The sequence below is a fragment of the Anomaloglossus baeobatrachus genome, chromosome 4 (assembly GCF_048569485.1).
Source record: "Anomaloglossus baeobatrachus isolate aAnoBae1 chromosome 4, aAnoBae1.hap1, whole genome shotgun sequence".
In the NCBI taxonomy this organism is placed as follows: domain Eukaryota; kingdom Metazoa; phylum Chordata; class Amphibia; order Anura; family Aromobatidae; genus Anomaloglossus; species Anomaloglossus baeobatrachus.
This window is the reverse complement of record NC_134356.1, coordinates 378,570,119-378,586,304: the sequence shown is the minus strand read 5'-3', so window position 1 is coordinate 378,586,304 and position 16,186 is coordinate 378,570,119.

Genomic DNA, 16,186 nt, shown 5'->3' with positions numbered 1-16,186 from the left:
CTTGGTGTCATGGCGGCACACTACTTCCGGGTCGCGTATTCACTTCCTGTACTGTATAATTGCGTGTTAATCACATACACACAGCTTTCCGTGTTTTCCCCGCCCACCGGCCATCCTCTCATCTGTGATTGGTTCCAGGCTGATTCGCCCTCCAGCCTGTGACAGTCATCGCTTATCGCGGCTCAGTAAGAGGCTACACTTAGAACTGGCATTCTTCTCTAGCTGCTAGCTCTGAGATGTAGCAGAGCTGGATGTGTTGTCGTGGGCTCTCGTGTGGATTACGCCGGACCTGCAGGGCTGTGTTTGGGCTTAATAAAGTGGTGAAGGAGGGTGCGTGTTTTGTACTTTATTCCAAATAAAGGATTTTTCTCTCTGTCTGTGATTATTTCCATTCACTTACAGGTTTGTGATGCGGGTATCTGATAGACACCTGTGCCATCACAAACCTAGGGTTTAGTAGCAGCTGTGCACTGTTATTAACCCCTGCTATTACCTCGATTGCCACCGCACCAGGGCAATCGAGATGAGCAGATATTGCACTGGGATTGTCACATCTAATAGATGCGGCAATACCAGGCGGCTGCAGGCTGAGAATATACCAGCCCCCAAACGGCGTTATCATGGCTGGGGATGAAAATTAGGGGGGGTCGCACGTAATTTTTTTAAATTATTTATTTAAATTAAAAAAAAAGCCGCATGCGTTTTTTTTTAGGCCGCAGTCAGACTTGCGAGGGACTCCCGCAAGTCTGACATCGCAGCACAGCCGCACACTTCTGACAGGAGCGTGCATATGTTTCTAGGTACATGCACGCTCATGTTCAGACAGCAGCAGGCTGTGCCGGGTGATGTCATCACAGACCCAAAAGAGTCTGACATCACCGGCACAGCAGCACTCTTCCGACAGGAGCGCAGACACTTGAACTGCTCTGCCCGCCCACCAACCGTCCTCTCATCTGTAATTGGTTGCAGCCTGTGACAGTCTCTGCTGCAGTCATCGCTTATCATGGCTCAGTAATAGGCTATACCCAGAGCTTGCAGTCTTCTCTATGGCTGCTCACTCAGAGATGTAGCAGTGCTGGATGTGTCATCGTGGGAGCTCGTGTGGATTATGCCGGAGCCTCAGGGCTGTGTTTGGGCTTAATAAAGTGGTAAAGGAGGGTGTGTTTTGTACTTTATTCCAAATAAAGGATTTTTCTCTGTGTACGTGATTATTTACATTCATTTACAGGTTTGTCATGCAGGTATCTGATGGACGCCTGTGCCATTACAAACCTAAGGTTTAATAGCTGCTGTGCGCTGCTATTAACCTCTTATTACCCCGATTGGCACCACACCAGGCCAATGGGAAGGGCCGGTATCGCACCGGGATTGTCACATCTAATAGATGCAGTAATACCGGGCGGCTGCGGGCTGGAATATACCAGCCCCCAGCCAACATTATCATGGCTGGGGATGAAAATTAGAGGGGACTGCACGTCACTTTTTTTTAATTATTTATTTAAATATAAAAAAAAATAACTAAAAAAAAGCTGGAGTCACGCTTGCGAGGGATAAACTGCTTTCCCCGCCCACCAGCCATCCTGGCGCCTTAGATTGGTTGCACTCAGCTGACACGCTGACACTCAGGATGGGGGCGCGTCTAACTGCAACCAATTACACATGTCGGTGGGCGGGCAAAGTAGTGAATATTGAATTGTCAGCTCCGGAGAGAAAAGCGTGAGCCGGAAGGCGTGTACCGCCATGACAGCACCTCGGTGAGCATGCCGCGCACACTACTACTCCCATTCCCTCCACAAACATTTTTAATCTCCGGATTCCGGTCCCCATTGACTTATATGGGCACCGGATTCCAGAGCCGATCGGACTCTTTTTAAAATCTGTCAGTGATTCGCCAGGGAGTTCGATCAGCTCTAGTCCCTACTCTATTAGGTGGAACAATGCAAGACGACCGCCACTGTACTGCGCCAGCAGGAGAATCCAATCCCCCATGACTTTGGGTCACATCAACCCACAAACACTATGCAGGTGCCATGTCGGCGCATACAGTATATACAGTGACAAGCAAAAGAGTAACAATGTTTTGAACTTTTGACTTGCAGGTTCCATATCTCACCATCTTCTAAAGCTTCAAATGTGAGACTACCATTCTTTTATAGACAATCATCTTGACATTTCAAATATAAATTTCACTTGCAACTATTTAGCATATGATTAGCTATTGACAGATTCTACCTTATCTCTATAATTAAAAACTAATTTTTATTAACAACTATTAAAATTCAAAACACCATTAAATCCCACACAACAATAGACAAAATTGCACACCAATTGACTAAAGGCTATCTCAGGAAAGGAATAATTCCAATCCAAACATGGAGTTTGAACATCAAGACAAGAATTAGTGGGCAATCTAAATGTCCCTCAGGGGTAACTGACCACTACCTGTCAATGGAGATATGACATTTAAGTCACATGCACCCTAGAGTTCAAATGGTGCCCCCATTCCACGGCGACTATCCCTTCAATTATTTTTAAGCTCCCTATGGAAATATGGTATGAACCTAATATGTCATTTTAACATTCAAAGCCATAGGAATAAACATTGTCAATCACTTATCTCATGGGAACTTTCAAAGCCGCATCTCCGTGGTATTTTCCTTATTAAGGTGGGCACTCGATAATGCCAAAATATCCTAGAGTCGTTTAACAGGAAATATCCCAAACTCGCTCAACGCGTTTCCCCCCATTCATGTTCTGGGGTACATTAGGAGACAAAGCAAAATGGCGCAATAGCCATCACTTTCTTAGATTCTTCATATGGCGAAAAAAATGTCGCCCTGGGCCAGTGCATATGATAGCAATATGTTAGCACAGCTAAAAACAGTTTTGCTGATTAGAGAAGCTATAAAACTGACCTTCCTTTGAGCTAGTTGAGAATCTGGAGCATTACCTTTGTTGGTTCCATTAAACACTCAAAATGGCCAGAAAAAGAGAACTTTCCTGTGAAACTCAACAGTCTATTCTTGTTCTTAGAAATGAAGGATATTCCATGCGAGAAAATGCCAAGAAACTGAAGATTTCCTACAATGGTGTGTACTACTCCCTTCAGATGAGAGCACAAACAAGCTCTAACCAGAGTAGAAAAAGAAGTGGGAGGCCCCGCTGCACAACTGAGCAACAATACAAGTACATTAGAGTCTCTAGTCAGAGAAATTGACACCTCACAGGTCATCATCAACTGGCAGCTTAATTAAATAGTACCAGCAAAACGCCAGTGTCAACGTCTACAGTGAAGAGGTGACTCTGGGATGCTGGTCTTCAGGGCAGAGTGGCAAAGAAAAAGCCATAGCTGAGACTGGCTAATAAAAAGGAAAATATTAATATGGGCAAAAGAACACAGACACTGGACAGAGGAAGATTAGAACAAAGTGTTATGAACAGACGAATCGAAGTTTGAGGTGTTTGGAGATGGTTTAATAGCACATTTTTTCTCAGGCTCTAAAAAATAGCAATACATGTTGAGATAACAGGGTTTTGATGTGGTGGTCCTTTATCCACACATTGATTGTCCTAGCTGTGTGACATGGTACATTGTCCTGCTGGAAAAAACAGTCCTTAGAGTTGGGGAACATTGTCTGAGCAGAAGGAAGCAACTGTTTTTCCAGGATAACCTTGTATGCAGTTTGAGTCATACGTACTTGGCAAAGTCTGAAAGCAAGGCATTTTTTTGTTATTTTGACCATTTCTCATTTTCAGAAAATAATACAAAATGTATTGCTTGGAAATTTGGAGACATGTTGTCAGTAGTTTATTGAATAAAAGAACAATTTACATTTTACTCAAAAATATACCTATAAAGAGAGAAATCGGAAAAACTGAAAATTTTGCAGTGGTGTCTTAATTTTTGCCAGAGCTGTATATATTTTTAAATCATCTACTACGCATCTTCCATGTCATCCCTGCTTTCATTGTTCATTCCTGCTACTTAAGTGTTACAATCCAATTTCATTAAAAAAAAAAAAGAATTCAATCTTTGGGCAATGTTAATATACAAAATGCAAGTGCATTAAAATATAACAAAAGAAAATAAAAGTTGAAGAAAAAAGGGAAATCAGAGAAAAGAATGGGAACTTCAGAAACAGATGTATTTTATATCTATCTAAATCTTTGGAAAGGTGGAATTATACTAGATTAGTATTACTTATCAACTAAATGTCCTAAACTAATACATTTTTCAATTATAAATACATGGCACAAAATGAATAGAATGAACACACCACCCAAGGTTATAATATACCATGGGAAAAAAGTGATTCATGCAATAACATTAAAATTCATTTTTTTCATTAACATATATATTAAAAATACATAAGTAATAACAGGGACACTTAGGGGTACTTTGCACCTTGCGACATTACTACTGCGATATCGTAGAGGTCAAATCGAAAGTGACGAACATCCGGTGTCGGTAACGACGTCGCAACGTGTAAAGCCTAGATGCACCGATAAACGATCACAAAAGTGTCGTAAATCGGTGATCTGTGTAGAGTCGGACATTTTCATAATGTCGCACTAATAGGAGATACGATGTTGTTCCTCGTTCCTGCGGCAGCACACATCGCTGTGTGTGAAGCCGTAGGAGCGAGGAACTTCTCCTTACCTGCCTCCACCGCCAATGCGGAAGGAAGGAGGTGGGTGGGATGTTTACGTCCCGCTCATCTCCGCCCCTCCACTTCTATTGGACGGCTGCCGTGTAATGTCGCTGTGACGCCACACGACCCACACCCTTAGGAAGGAGGCGGGTCGCCGGCCAGAGCGACGTCGCAGGACAGGTAAGTGCGTGGGAAGCTGCCGTAGCGATAATGTTCGCTACGGCAGCTATCACAAGATATCGCATATGCGACGGGGCGGGTACTATCACGCTCGCCATCGCTATCATCTGCTAGCGATGTCGCAGCGTGCAAAGTACACCTTACACCTAAGAGGGAACATGATCTACACCTGGATATACATACAGCTCAAGTAATGTAGAATACATGACTTATACTGTCAGGGCAAAAAATTCACCTAAATGCAATTAAATCACAGTAACGTAGTCAAAAACTCTTTTTTTATTTTACTTTTATTTTTTGACTTTTTTCACCCTTATTCGGATTGAAAAAGGGTCACGGAACCGGGCATCGGCCGCGACTATGACTCCCCTGTTCGCCACACGCCCGGGACCGAGTATCTCACTGCCCTGGGGCATCACAAGGGTAAAAAATTCACCTAATTGCAATTAAATCACAGTGTATTTACTATCATTGCTAAACATAGCTTGTATCTATTGAAATGCACTGGTGTAGTTCCATGCCATATTAAGCCATATCATAATTGACCATATCAGGGATGCCTTTATGTAGTGTGACTCACTGCAAAGCTTCAGATATGCCATTAACAATTCAATTTAGACAACATTGGTAATAAATATTACGTTTCAGAGATGCACCATAGAATGAGAGCTCCAGGCAACGTGTCCCTCCACCTCGACTCACGTTTCGCACCAGCTTCTTCCAAGGAGCATGTCAGGATGGAGGACGCTGTAAGTTTTATATAGTAACTTAGCCAATAAAAACTTACTGCTCATTAGGTAGGGGTGCTTGACCAGCTGATGACTACTGATTGCGGGTTTTCTCGGCGCATAGCGCGTCATCTGCTCCCTCCATATGGAACGTCCGGGTTGCGCACAGTGGAACTCAAGCATAGAATGCTTGCGGTCACATGTTGAGTGCACCCAGAAGTTTGAGGGGCTTCAGACTACCCATGCACACTACCGCTGCGCTGCTAAGTAGGAACTAGGCATAGCTATTACTATGAGCTTAGAAATGAGGGGCTACGAATGCCACATGTGCGTCACTGCTAAGCTAATCACTTGTACCTGATTGTAATTATTAAAAGGTTTACAGACATAAATATATATAATTAGTAAATGTATGTTACATGTGCTGACTAATGTGATGATTGTGAATACAACTATTATGCCATTTTAAACAGAGATATTATGATAAAATAGCTGTATGATGTTAATAAAGATACTCATGAGATACAGTCACATAAACTTAATACTAATAATAATAATATGAAAATAACCATTAAATTAAAATAATAATAATAATAATAATATAATAATCAATCAAGTGCAAGGGATTAATAGAAATATCCAGATTAATATAATTTGTACATTATAATGCCAATTAATATATGCATAAATAAATATTATAATTTAAAACAATAAATAAACAAACACATTGTTATTTTATGTGAACAACTAACAACAAAAATGTGATATAAATAAAATTGTAACTGTACCATGGACATGGCAGCTATAGCTATATAGTATATATACACAAAATTTATTGCCATGGATGTACATAGAATTCACCACCATAAACAGTCACAATATCTAGATGTAACATACATCACCATGGTTGCAATCAATATCAATCCATGCTAAAATACATGTGCGAGTAATATAACAGAATAACACTTGCATATCAGCTATGTAATTAATATTTGTTGAATAATTCATTTGAACACTTTATAATTATTTCACATAGACATCCATAAGACAATCTTTTTCCTCCACAGCTTTCACCGGTGACGATGGTTCATGAATCTTGAACTCACGATTTGTGAGTCCAACATTTATTTTTGTCCAGGGACACTTAGCCTGATAAATCACTTCCTTGGAGCACCAACTAAGGGACTTATGGATTTCAAAGGTTTTTGAACCAGCAGGATTCTTAAAAGTTTTAGTTTTTACAAGGTTTTTACATGCCTTACATAGACCACAAGGCTAAAACCCATTCAGAGAAGTATATAAATTTGGCTTCTTAAGTTTTTGATTGGGTTAATAGTGGCTATGAACTAAGAGATCACGCAAACTATGAGAGCACCTAGCAACAATGGATGATTTAGGTGGCAAGAGTTTCCTCAGAATTGGATCAGCGGATAAAAGTGGGAATTTGGTTGCTTGGCCCTCTAGTCTTTATGAGAAACAGGCATACAAACTGCTGAATTGAGAGAAGTATTATAGGAGGCTATCACCTAATCCCACTAATCAATCTAAAAAATAACTAATAACGATTCTTGAAAGAGCGTACGAAGAGGGAATAATTGCAAAAAAATTCTTGGAATCGGTCAAAAAATTACACCCTCATTAGCCACCCTGTACTTAATTCCCAAAATCAGTAAAAATCCCAAAGATCTACGTATAAGGCTGATCAATGGGAGCTTATGTGAGGTCATCTCTGTCACCACTTGAAGCAAAGTTGCCATCAATTATTAAGGATACCACCTCTGCTTTGTGTATACTTAATCATATACAGGTGGACGATGGTATGATCATGGTAACAGTAGATGTTGAATCCCTATATACTGCCATCAAACATGAGGATGGTTTACGTGGGGTAGCGTGGTTTGTGGTAGTGTGGTACCTAATTTATTTTTGGGATTCTGGAAATGAGAAATCTTCCAGGGTGAATCAATTCCAGTAGTGACACAGGTTCAAGAATGGATGCGCTACATTGACAATATTTGGTTTCTCTGGGATGACTCCAAATATGAACTAGATGCAATTATTTCAAAGTTAAACAAGAATGATCTCAATATGAAACTTATGTAGAAATGTGGAAAGCAAGTATATATCCTTGATATCAAAATTGAGGTATTTGATTATGGCGAGATCATTACAGACATGTTCCGGAAACCGACAGCAAACTCTCTGCTACTCGCAATGTCATTACATCCATACTCTACTTTTTGCAGGATTCCTGTGGGCCAATTTTTAAGAGTCGGGAAAATATGTTCCCGCAATGAGTTTTGAGGCCCAATTGAGAGATATGGCCTGCAGATTTGAGGAGCAGGGATATAGCAGACATAACAATAGAAACGGATACAAAAAAGCCATCAAGTGTGACCTGGAAAACCTTCTGTTTGGACCCAAGACTCCACTGGAAAATGACATTCCCAATATAACAAGGGTCATCAATACTTACAATTCACAATGGGACGAACTTAGAACAATTATAGGTAGGCATTGGAACGTACTCCTGACTGATGTAATTATGAGGAAACTCTTGCCACCAAAACCATTCATTGTTGCTAGACACTCTCATAATTTGTGTGATCTCTTAGGACGGCTTTGCACGTTGCGACATCGCAAGCCGATGATACGATAACAACGCTTTTGCACTCGTTCGTCGTATCATCTAGCATTTACATACTACGATGTCGAAAGTGACGCCGGATGTGCGTCACTTTCAATTTGACCCCACCGACATCGCACATGCGATCTTGCAACATGCAAAGCCGCTCTTAGTTCACAGCCATTGGGAACCCAATCAAAAACATAAGAAGCCAGATTTATATAGTTCCCTGACTTGGTTTTAGCCCTGCGGTCTATGTAAGGCATGGAAAAACCTTGAAAAAACTAAAACATCCAAGAATCACAATGGTTCAAGAACCTTTGAAATTCATAAGTCCTTCAGTTACTCATCCAAAGGAGTGATTTACCAGGCTGAGTGTCCCAAAACATATTTTGGACTCACAACACATTAGGGACATTGAAAATGCGAAGACTGTGAATAATATTTAGTCAGCTTAAAACAATACCCAAACACTTCAGTCTTTTCAATGATTGTAATCCCAGAGGTTTGAAGCAATCAATCAGATGAGTTTGGGTTTAAGGTGTGGCGAATTGGGCTAAGTTTTAACCCAAATTTAAAGCAAATGGATATATTGCCTAGGTGTCCTTGCCCCTCAGAGACTAAAGGCTACTTTACACGCTGCGATATCGGTCCCGATATTGCTAGCGTGAGTACCTGCCCCCATCTGTTGTGCGACACGGGCAAATCGCTGCCCATGCCGCACAACATCGCGCAGACCCGTCACACATACTTACCTGCCCGGCGACGTCGCTGTGACCGGCGAACCGCCTCCTTTCTAAGGGGGCGGTCCGTGCGGCGTCACAGCGACATCACTGAGCAGCCGCCCAATAGAAGCGGAGGGGCGGAGATGAGTGGCCGGAACATCCCGCCCACCTCCTTCCTTCCTCATAGCGGCCGGGAGGCAGGTAAGGAGAGGTTCCTCATTCCTGCGGCGTCACACATAGCGATGTGTGCTGCCGCATGAGCGACGAACTACATCATTACTGCTGCAGTAACGATAATCGAGAATGGACCCCCATGTCACCGATGAGCGATTTTGCACGTTTTTGCAACGATGCAAAATCGCTCATCGGTGTCACACGCAGCAACATCGCTAATGCGGCCGGATGTGCGTCACAAATTCCGTGACCCCAACGACTCCGCATTAGCGATGTCGCAGCGTGTAAAGCCCCCTTTAGCGAAAATCTTGGTTTTGGGTCCTTTTTGTAATCTGGTAGTTTCTTTACCATTAGATCCATTTTAGTCATTGAGCAATCTCCATTGAGGTTTTTAATGGGTTGGTAGAGTTTTAGTTGTCTATATATGTATGTGTATTTTAATTATTTTTGCTTTGTTGGTTTTAGAACTTTTGATTTCTGATATCCCCTGAAGGTTTAAGACCGATTGGCGTTACTGGAGCTGCTTTGGTGTGAACCATCATCACTGGTGAAAGCTGTGGAAAAAAAGATTGCCTTTTTTGGACTGAATGATTAATGTTCTATAGATGTATATGTGAAATAATTGCTGTATAAGGTGTTCAAATGAATTATTCAACAAATATTAATGATATAGCTGATATGCAACTTTAATTCTGTTATATTACTGGGACATGTATTTTAGCATGGATTGATATTGATTGCAAACATGTTGATGTATGTTACATGTATTGTGACTTTTTATGGCGGTTAATTCTATGTACATCCATGGCAAAACATTTTATGAACATACTGTATACTATATAGACATAGCTGCCATGTCTATTGTACAGTTACAACTTCACATTTATCACTTGAAATTGCAATGGATATATGCATTGTTATATATACAGTATATCCATTGCAATAAATTTGGTGTATAGAAGTAGCTGCCATGTCCATGGTATATGTACAAATATATTTATATCACATTTTCGTTGTTAGTTGTTCACATAAGATCACAATATGTTTATCTATTGTTTATATTTATAAGATTTATTTATTCATATATTACTTTTGGCATTATAATGTACAAATTCTATGTATCTGGATTTATATTTCTTAATCCCTTGCACTTCATTGATTTTTATTTTTATTTAATTTCATGGTTATTTTCATATTATTATTATTGTTATTACTATTAAGTTTATGTAACTGTATCTCATGAGTATCTTTACTGTTATCATACAGCTATTATATCATAATATCTCTGTAATGGCATAATAGTTGTATTCACTATCTCATTAGTCAACACGTGTAGTATACATTTACTAATTATACATATTTATGTCTGTAAACCTTTAATAATTACACTCAGGTACAAGTAAGTAGTTAACTATGGCGCACATACTGCATTTGAAGCCTCTATGCCAAGTTCCCATATAGCAGTGCAGCGGTGATGCGCATGTGTAGTCTGAAGCACCTCAAACGTCTGGGTGCACGCATTTTATTTATTTTTTATTATTATTATTATTATTATTATTATTATTATTTTAATTTAAAGGTTATTTTCATATTATTATTATTATTATTATTAAGTTTATTTGACTGTATCTCATGAGTATCTTTATTAACATCATACAGCTATTTTATCATAATATCTCTGTTTATAATGGCATAATAGTTGTATTCACAATCATCACATTAGTCAGCACATGTAACATACATTTACTAATTATATATATTTATGTCTGTAAACCTTTTAATTATTACAATCAGGTATGAGTGATTAGCTTAGCAGTGACGCGCATGTGGCATTCGTAGCCCCTCATTTCTAAGCTCATAGTAATAGCTATGCCTAGTCCCTATTTAGCAGCGCAGCGGTAGTGTGCATGGGTAGCCTGAAGTCCCTCAAGCTTCTGGGTGCACTCAAGATGTGACCGGAAGCATTCTATGCTTGAGTTCCACTGTGCGCAACCCGGAAGTTCCATATGGAGGGAGCACATGATGCGCTATGCACTGAGAGAACCGCTCGCAATCAGTAGCCATCAGCCGGTCAAGCATACCTACATGACGAGCAGTACGTTTTTATTGGCCAGTATACTATATAAAACAGACATGCCCCACCCTGACATGCCCCTTGGAAGAAGCTGGTGCGGAACATGAGCCGAGGTGGAGGGACACGCTGCCTGGAGCTCTCATTTATGGTGCATCTCTGAAACGTAATATATATCACCAATGTTGTCCAAATTGAATTGTTAATGGCATATCCTAAGCCTTGCAGTGAGTTGCACTACATAAAGGCATCCCTGATATGGTCAATTATGATATGGCTTAATATGGCATGGAACTACACCAGTGCATTTCAATAGATACAAGCTATGTTTAGCAATGATAGTATATACAATGTGATTTAATTGCATTTAGGTGAATTTTTTGCCCTGATAGTATAATTTCTTTATTTTACATTATTACTTGAGCTATATGTATATCCAGGTATAGATTGTGTTCCCTCTTAGGAGTAGATGTCCCTGTTGTTATTTATGTATATTTAATATCGTATATGTTAATATTATTATTTTTTTTAAATTTTAATGTTACTGGATGAATCACTTTTTTCCTATGGTATACTAAAACCTTGGGTGGTGTGTTAATTAGATTAGTAATGCATCTGATAGACCCAGCCATAAATATCTGTATGGTTATACATAAAAATGTAACACAAACAGATCCATCATCCAAAGATCGGGGAGAATCATCAGATGTAGTTCAGATCTTATCTCTTATCGTGTAAATGGCAGTATTTAGGGTTATCTGAACAGAGAATCATAAAATCATTCTTTGATAAACCTTTTTGTTTAATGTTCCATTTTATATAAAGAAAACCTGTGGATATTTGCTCTTTAAATCTGCTATCTGTCTTGGTTATGTAGAAACTAATTACATTTTGAACTTTATATCAACTCTTTTTTATCTATAATTACAGTGGAAATCAAGGTTAGACCAATGTGACTGCAAAAGAAGACATCAGATAATGGATTAGCCTTTGACTCCTTTGATATGAAGTAAACTTGGGACATTGTATGAGCTGAACTACAGTAACTTTGTATAAGGCAGCTGTATTTTCTATACAGCTATAAACATTATACATATTTTGACTGTAGAAAATAAAACATATTCATTCTGATATAAAGAGATTTATTTGCTATCAATGTATTTAAAGGGGTTGTTCCCTTTCAGATAAAGTTTAGCCCCAGCGGCAGTTTAAAAAAAACCTACTAACAGCACTGTGCTTATTGTCTAGAGACCCAACAGAGAATCTCCGGGGCTGCTCCCAACGTCTCGCTTTCGCTGTGGCGTGGACGTCACATTGACAGCATAGTAACAAAGCATTGAGTTCAATGGCTCTGAAATGTACATGGAAGACTTCCTTCAGAGCTGCTGAGCTCACTGGCTGTGGCACTGTCAACGTGACATCAGTGCTGCAGCCAATGCCAGACACCATGAGTAGCATTGTAGACTCACTGGTGGACTGTGAGACAGTTAGAACAGTGTGGTTTGTTGTTTTCAATAAACTGCAGCATTGAATAATATACAGTGCCTTGCGAAAGTATTTGGCTCCCTTGAATTTTTCAACCTTTTCCCACATTTCAGGCTTCAAACATAAATATAAAAATTCTAATGTTCTGGTGAAGAATCAACAACAAGTGGAACACAATTGTGAAGTTGAACGAAATTTACTGCTTATTTTAAACTTTTTAAAAAAATAAATAACTGAAAAGTGGGGCGTGCAATATTATTCGTCCCCTTTAAGTTACTACTTTGTAGCGCCACTTTTTGCTGCGATTACAGCTGCAAGTCGCTTGGGGTATGTGTCTATCAGTTTTGCACATCGAGAGACTGAAATTCTTGCCCATTCTTCCTTTGCAAAGAGCTCGAGCTGAGTGAGGTTGGATGGAGAGCGTTTGTGAACAGCAGTTTTCAGCTCTTTCCACAGATTCTCGATTGGAATTCAGGTCTGGACTTTGACTTGGCCATTCTAACACCTGGATACGTTTATTTGTGAACCATTCCATTGTAAATTTTGCTTTATGTTTGGGATCATTGTCTTATTGGAAGACAAATCTCCATCCCAGTCTCAGGTCTTTTGCAGACTCCAACAATTTTTCTTCAAAAATGGTCCTGCTTTTGGCTACATCCATCTTCCCATCAATTTTAACTATCTTCTCGGTCCCTGCTGAAGAAATGCAGGCCGAAACCATGATGCTGCCCCCACCATGTTTGACAGTGGGGATGGTATGTTCAGGGTGATGAGCTGTGTTGCTTTTACACCAAACATATCGTTTTGCAAGGTGCCCAAAAAGTTTCATTTTGGTTTCATCTGACTGGAGCACCTTCTTCCACATGTTTGGTGTGTCTCCCAGGTGGCTAGTGGCAAACTTTAAACGACACTTTTTATGGATATATTTGAGAAATAGCTTTCTCCTTGCCACTCTTCCATAAAGGCCAGATTTGTGCAGTCTACAACTGATTGTTGTCCTATGGACAGACTCTCCCACCTCAGCTGTAGATCTCTGCAGTTCATCCAGAGTGATCATGGGCCTTTTGGCTGCATCTCTGATCAGTCTTCTCCTTGTTTGAGATTAAAGTTTGGATGGACGGCCGAGTCTTGGTAGATTTTCAGTGGTATGATACTCCTTCCATTTCAATATGATCGCTTGCACAGTGCTCCTTGGGATGCTCCGGCTTTAAACTTCTCCACAACAGTATCACGGACCTGCCTGTCGTGTTACTTGGTCTTCATGATGCTCTCTGTGCTTTAAACAGAATCACAGAGCATGTGCATTTATACGTTGACTAGATTACACACAGGTGGCTTATATTTATCATCGTTAGAGATGAGCCACACCCCTAGCGTTGGAGTTCGGTTCGGTTCGACGAACGTTCGACGAACCGTTTGACAAACCACTCGAACCCCATTGAAAACAATGGGAGGCAAACACAAACACATAAAAACACATTATACATGTACACATACAGTTAATAAATATTGCCATAACACTTACAGGTCCCTGCGACGCGTCCTGCACTCTGTCTCCCGCCGCTTTTCCTTCCGATAATCACTGCCATCAAAATAGCATGTGACCAGTCACGTGTCTATTATTTCATTGGCTACAGACTGGTCACATGGCTATGACATCATGCTAGGTCCTGTCAGTTCATCTCTCCAGTACGCGGTGCTCGTTTGAGCATGTCCGTGTACCAGCGAAATGCTCTGGCACATGATCGACTCCCTGTTCCTGCATGTGGGCGTTCTTTACAGAGTCAGCCACATGCAGGGACTATCTGTCACAGCCGGTAAATAGCGGCATCAGGAATCACGTGATCGGAGCACCGTTGCTATTGTAACCCGCCTGTCAGCGGTGACATCACTGCTTACAGCACGCAGCTTCTGCTCACTCACTGAGTGCATAGACTGCACAGGAAGCAGCAGCGTTCTTCCTCCCATGCAGCGCTGTCTGATGTAGCATTACAAAAAATTACAAAAAAATGTAGGGTCCCCCCCAAATTGGATCACCAGCCAAGGTAAAGCAAACAGCTGTGGTCTGGTATTCTCAGGGTGGGAAGGTCCTTAGTTATTGGCCCTTCACAGCCTAAAAATAGCAGGCCGCAGGTGCCCCACAAGTGGCGCATCCACTAGATGTGCCAATCCTGGCGCTTCACCCCAGCTCATCCCATGTCATTTGTGTGGCACTAAGGGGTGCTTAGCCTTGTATTTAGCCAAAAAAAAAAATTTAAAAAAAAATGACGTGGGGTTCCCTTTATTTTTGATAGCCAGCTAGGGTAAAGCAGACGGCTGCAGCCTGCAGTCCACAGCTGGCAGCTTCACCTTGGCTGGTAATCCAAAACTGAGGGCACCTAAAAAAAAAACACGTGGGTGGGGGTCCCCCCAAATTTTGATCACCCACCAAGGTAAAGCTGACAGCTGGGGTCTGATATTCTCAGACTAGGGAGGTCCATGGTTATTGGACTCTCCCCAGCCTAAAAATAGCAGGCCGCAGCCACCCCAGAAGTGGCGCGTCCATTAGATGCGCCAATCCTGGTGCTTCGCTTCAGCTCATCCCGTTGCCCTGGTGCAGTGGCAAACGGGGTAATATATGGGGTTAATACCAGATGTGTAATGTCACCTGGCATCAAGCCCTGGGGTTTTTGATGTCAGGCGTCTATCAGTACCCGACATCACAAACCCAGTCAGTAATAAAAAAAAAAATAGACAACAAACACATTTTTATTTGAAAAAATACTCCTCAAACATTCCCTCTTTCACCAATTTATTAGAAAGAAAAACAAATCCAGGTCTGGTGTAATCCAAGTGGTTCCCATGACGATCCATACCATAATCAATGTCCCAGTCAATGAAGAACAGAATGTTCCATATTGGCTGGGAGAGCAATGCAGTGACCTGAGCTAACATCAATAGGTCAGCCCAGGTCACTGCAGGGCATGACAAGTGCTGCTGTCAGGAGGATAGCGAGGTACATTACCTGCGGTGATCGCTGCACTCCTGATAGCAGAGCTGTCACAGCAGGGCATGACAAGTGCTGCTGTCAGGAGGTTAGCGAGGTACATTACCTGCGGTGATCGCTGCACTCCTGATAGCAGAACTGTCACTGAGTTCAATGACTGCCGCCTTCACAACCAAGTATCGCGGTTGCCTGTGATGTCACCGCTAGTGACAGTCTCGGGTCGGCAGCGAGAGGAGATGTGACAAGCGACGGCCATGGAGGACAGTGACAGCGCTGACGTCAGGAGGGCAGGACGTCATCACCGCAGGTAAGGAACTTCACTTACCTCCTGACGGCAGTGCTTGTCATCCCCGCGGCTGCTGTCACTGCAGTGTGGGCAGCTGCGGACACCGTACAGTGCGGGCAGCTGCAGACACTGCTGAGCGGACAGCCGCGGGGCTGGAGCGGGACACAGACTGCAGCGGCATCCGATGGAAGTCACATGGAAGTGCTTCTGCATGGCTTTCGGGGATTTTTGCACACGTAGCCAGGGTAAACATTGGGTTATTAGGCAAAGCGG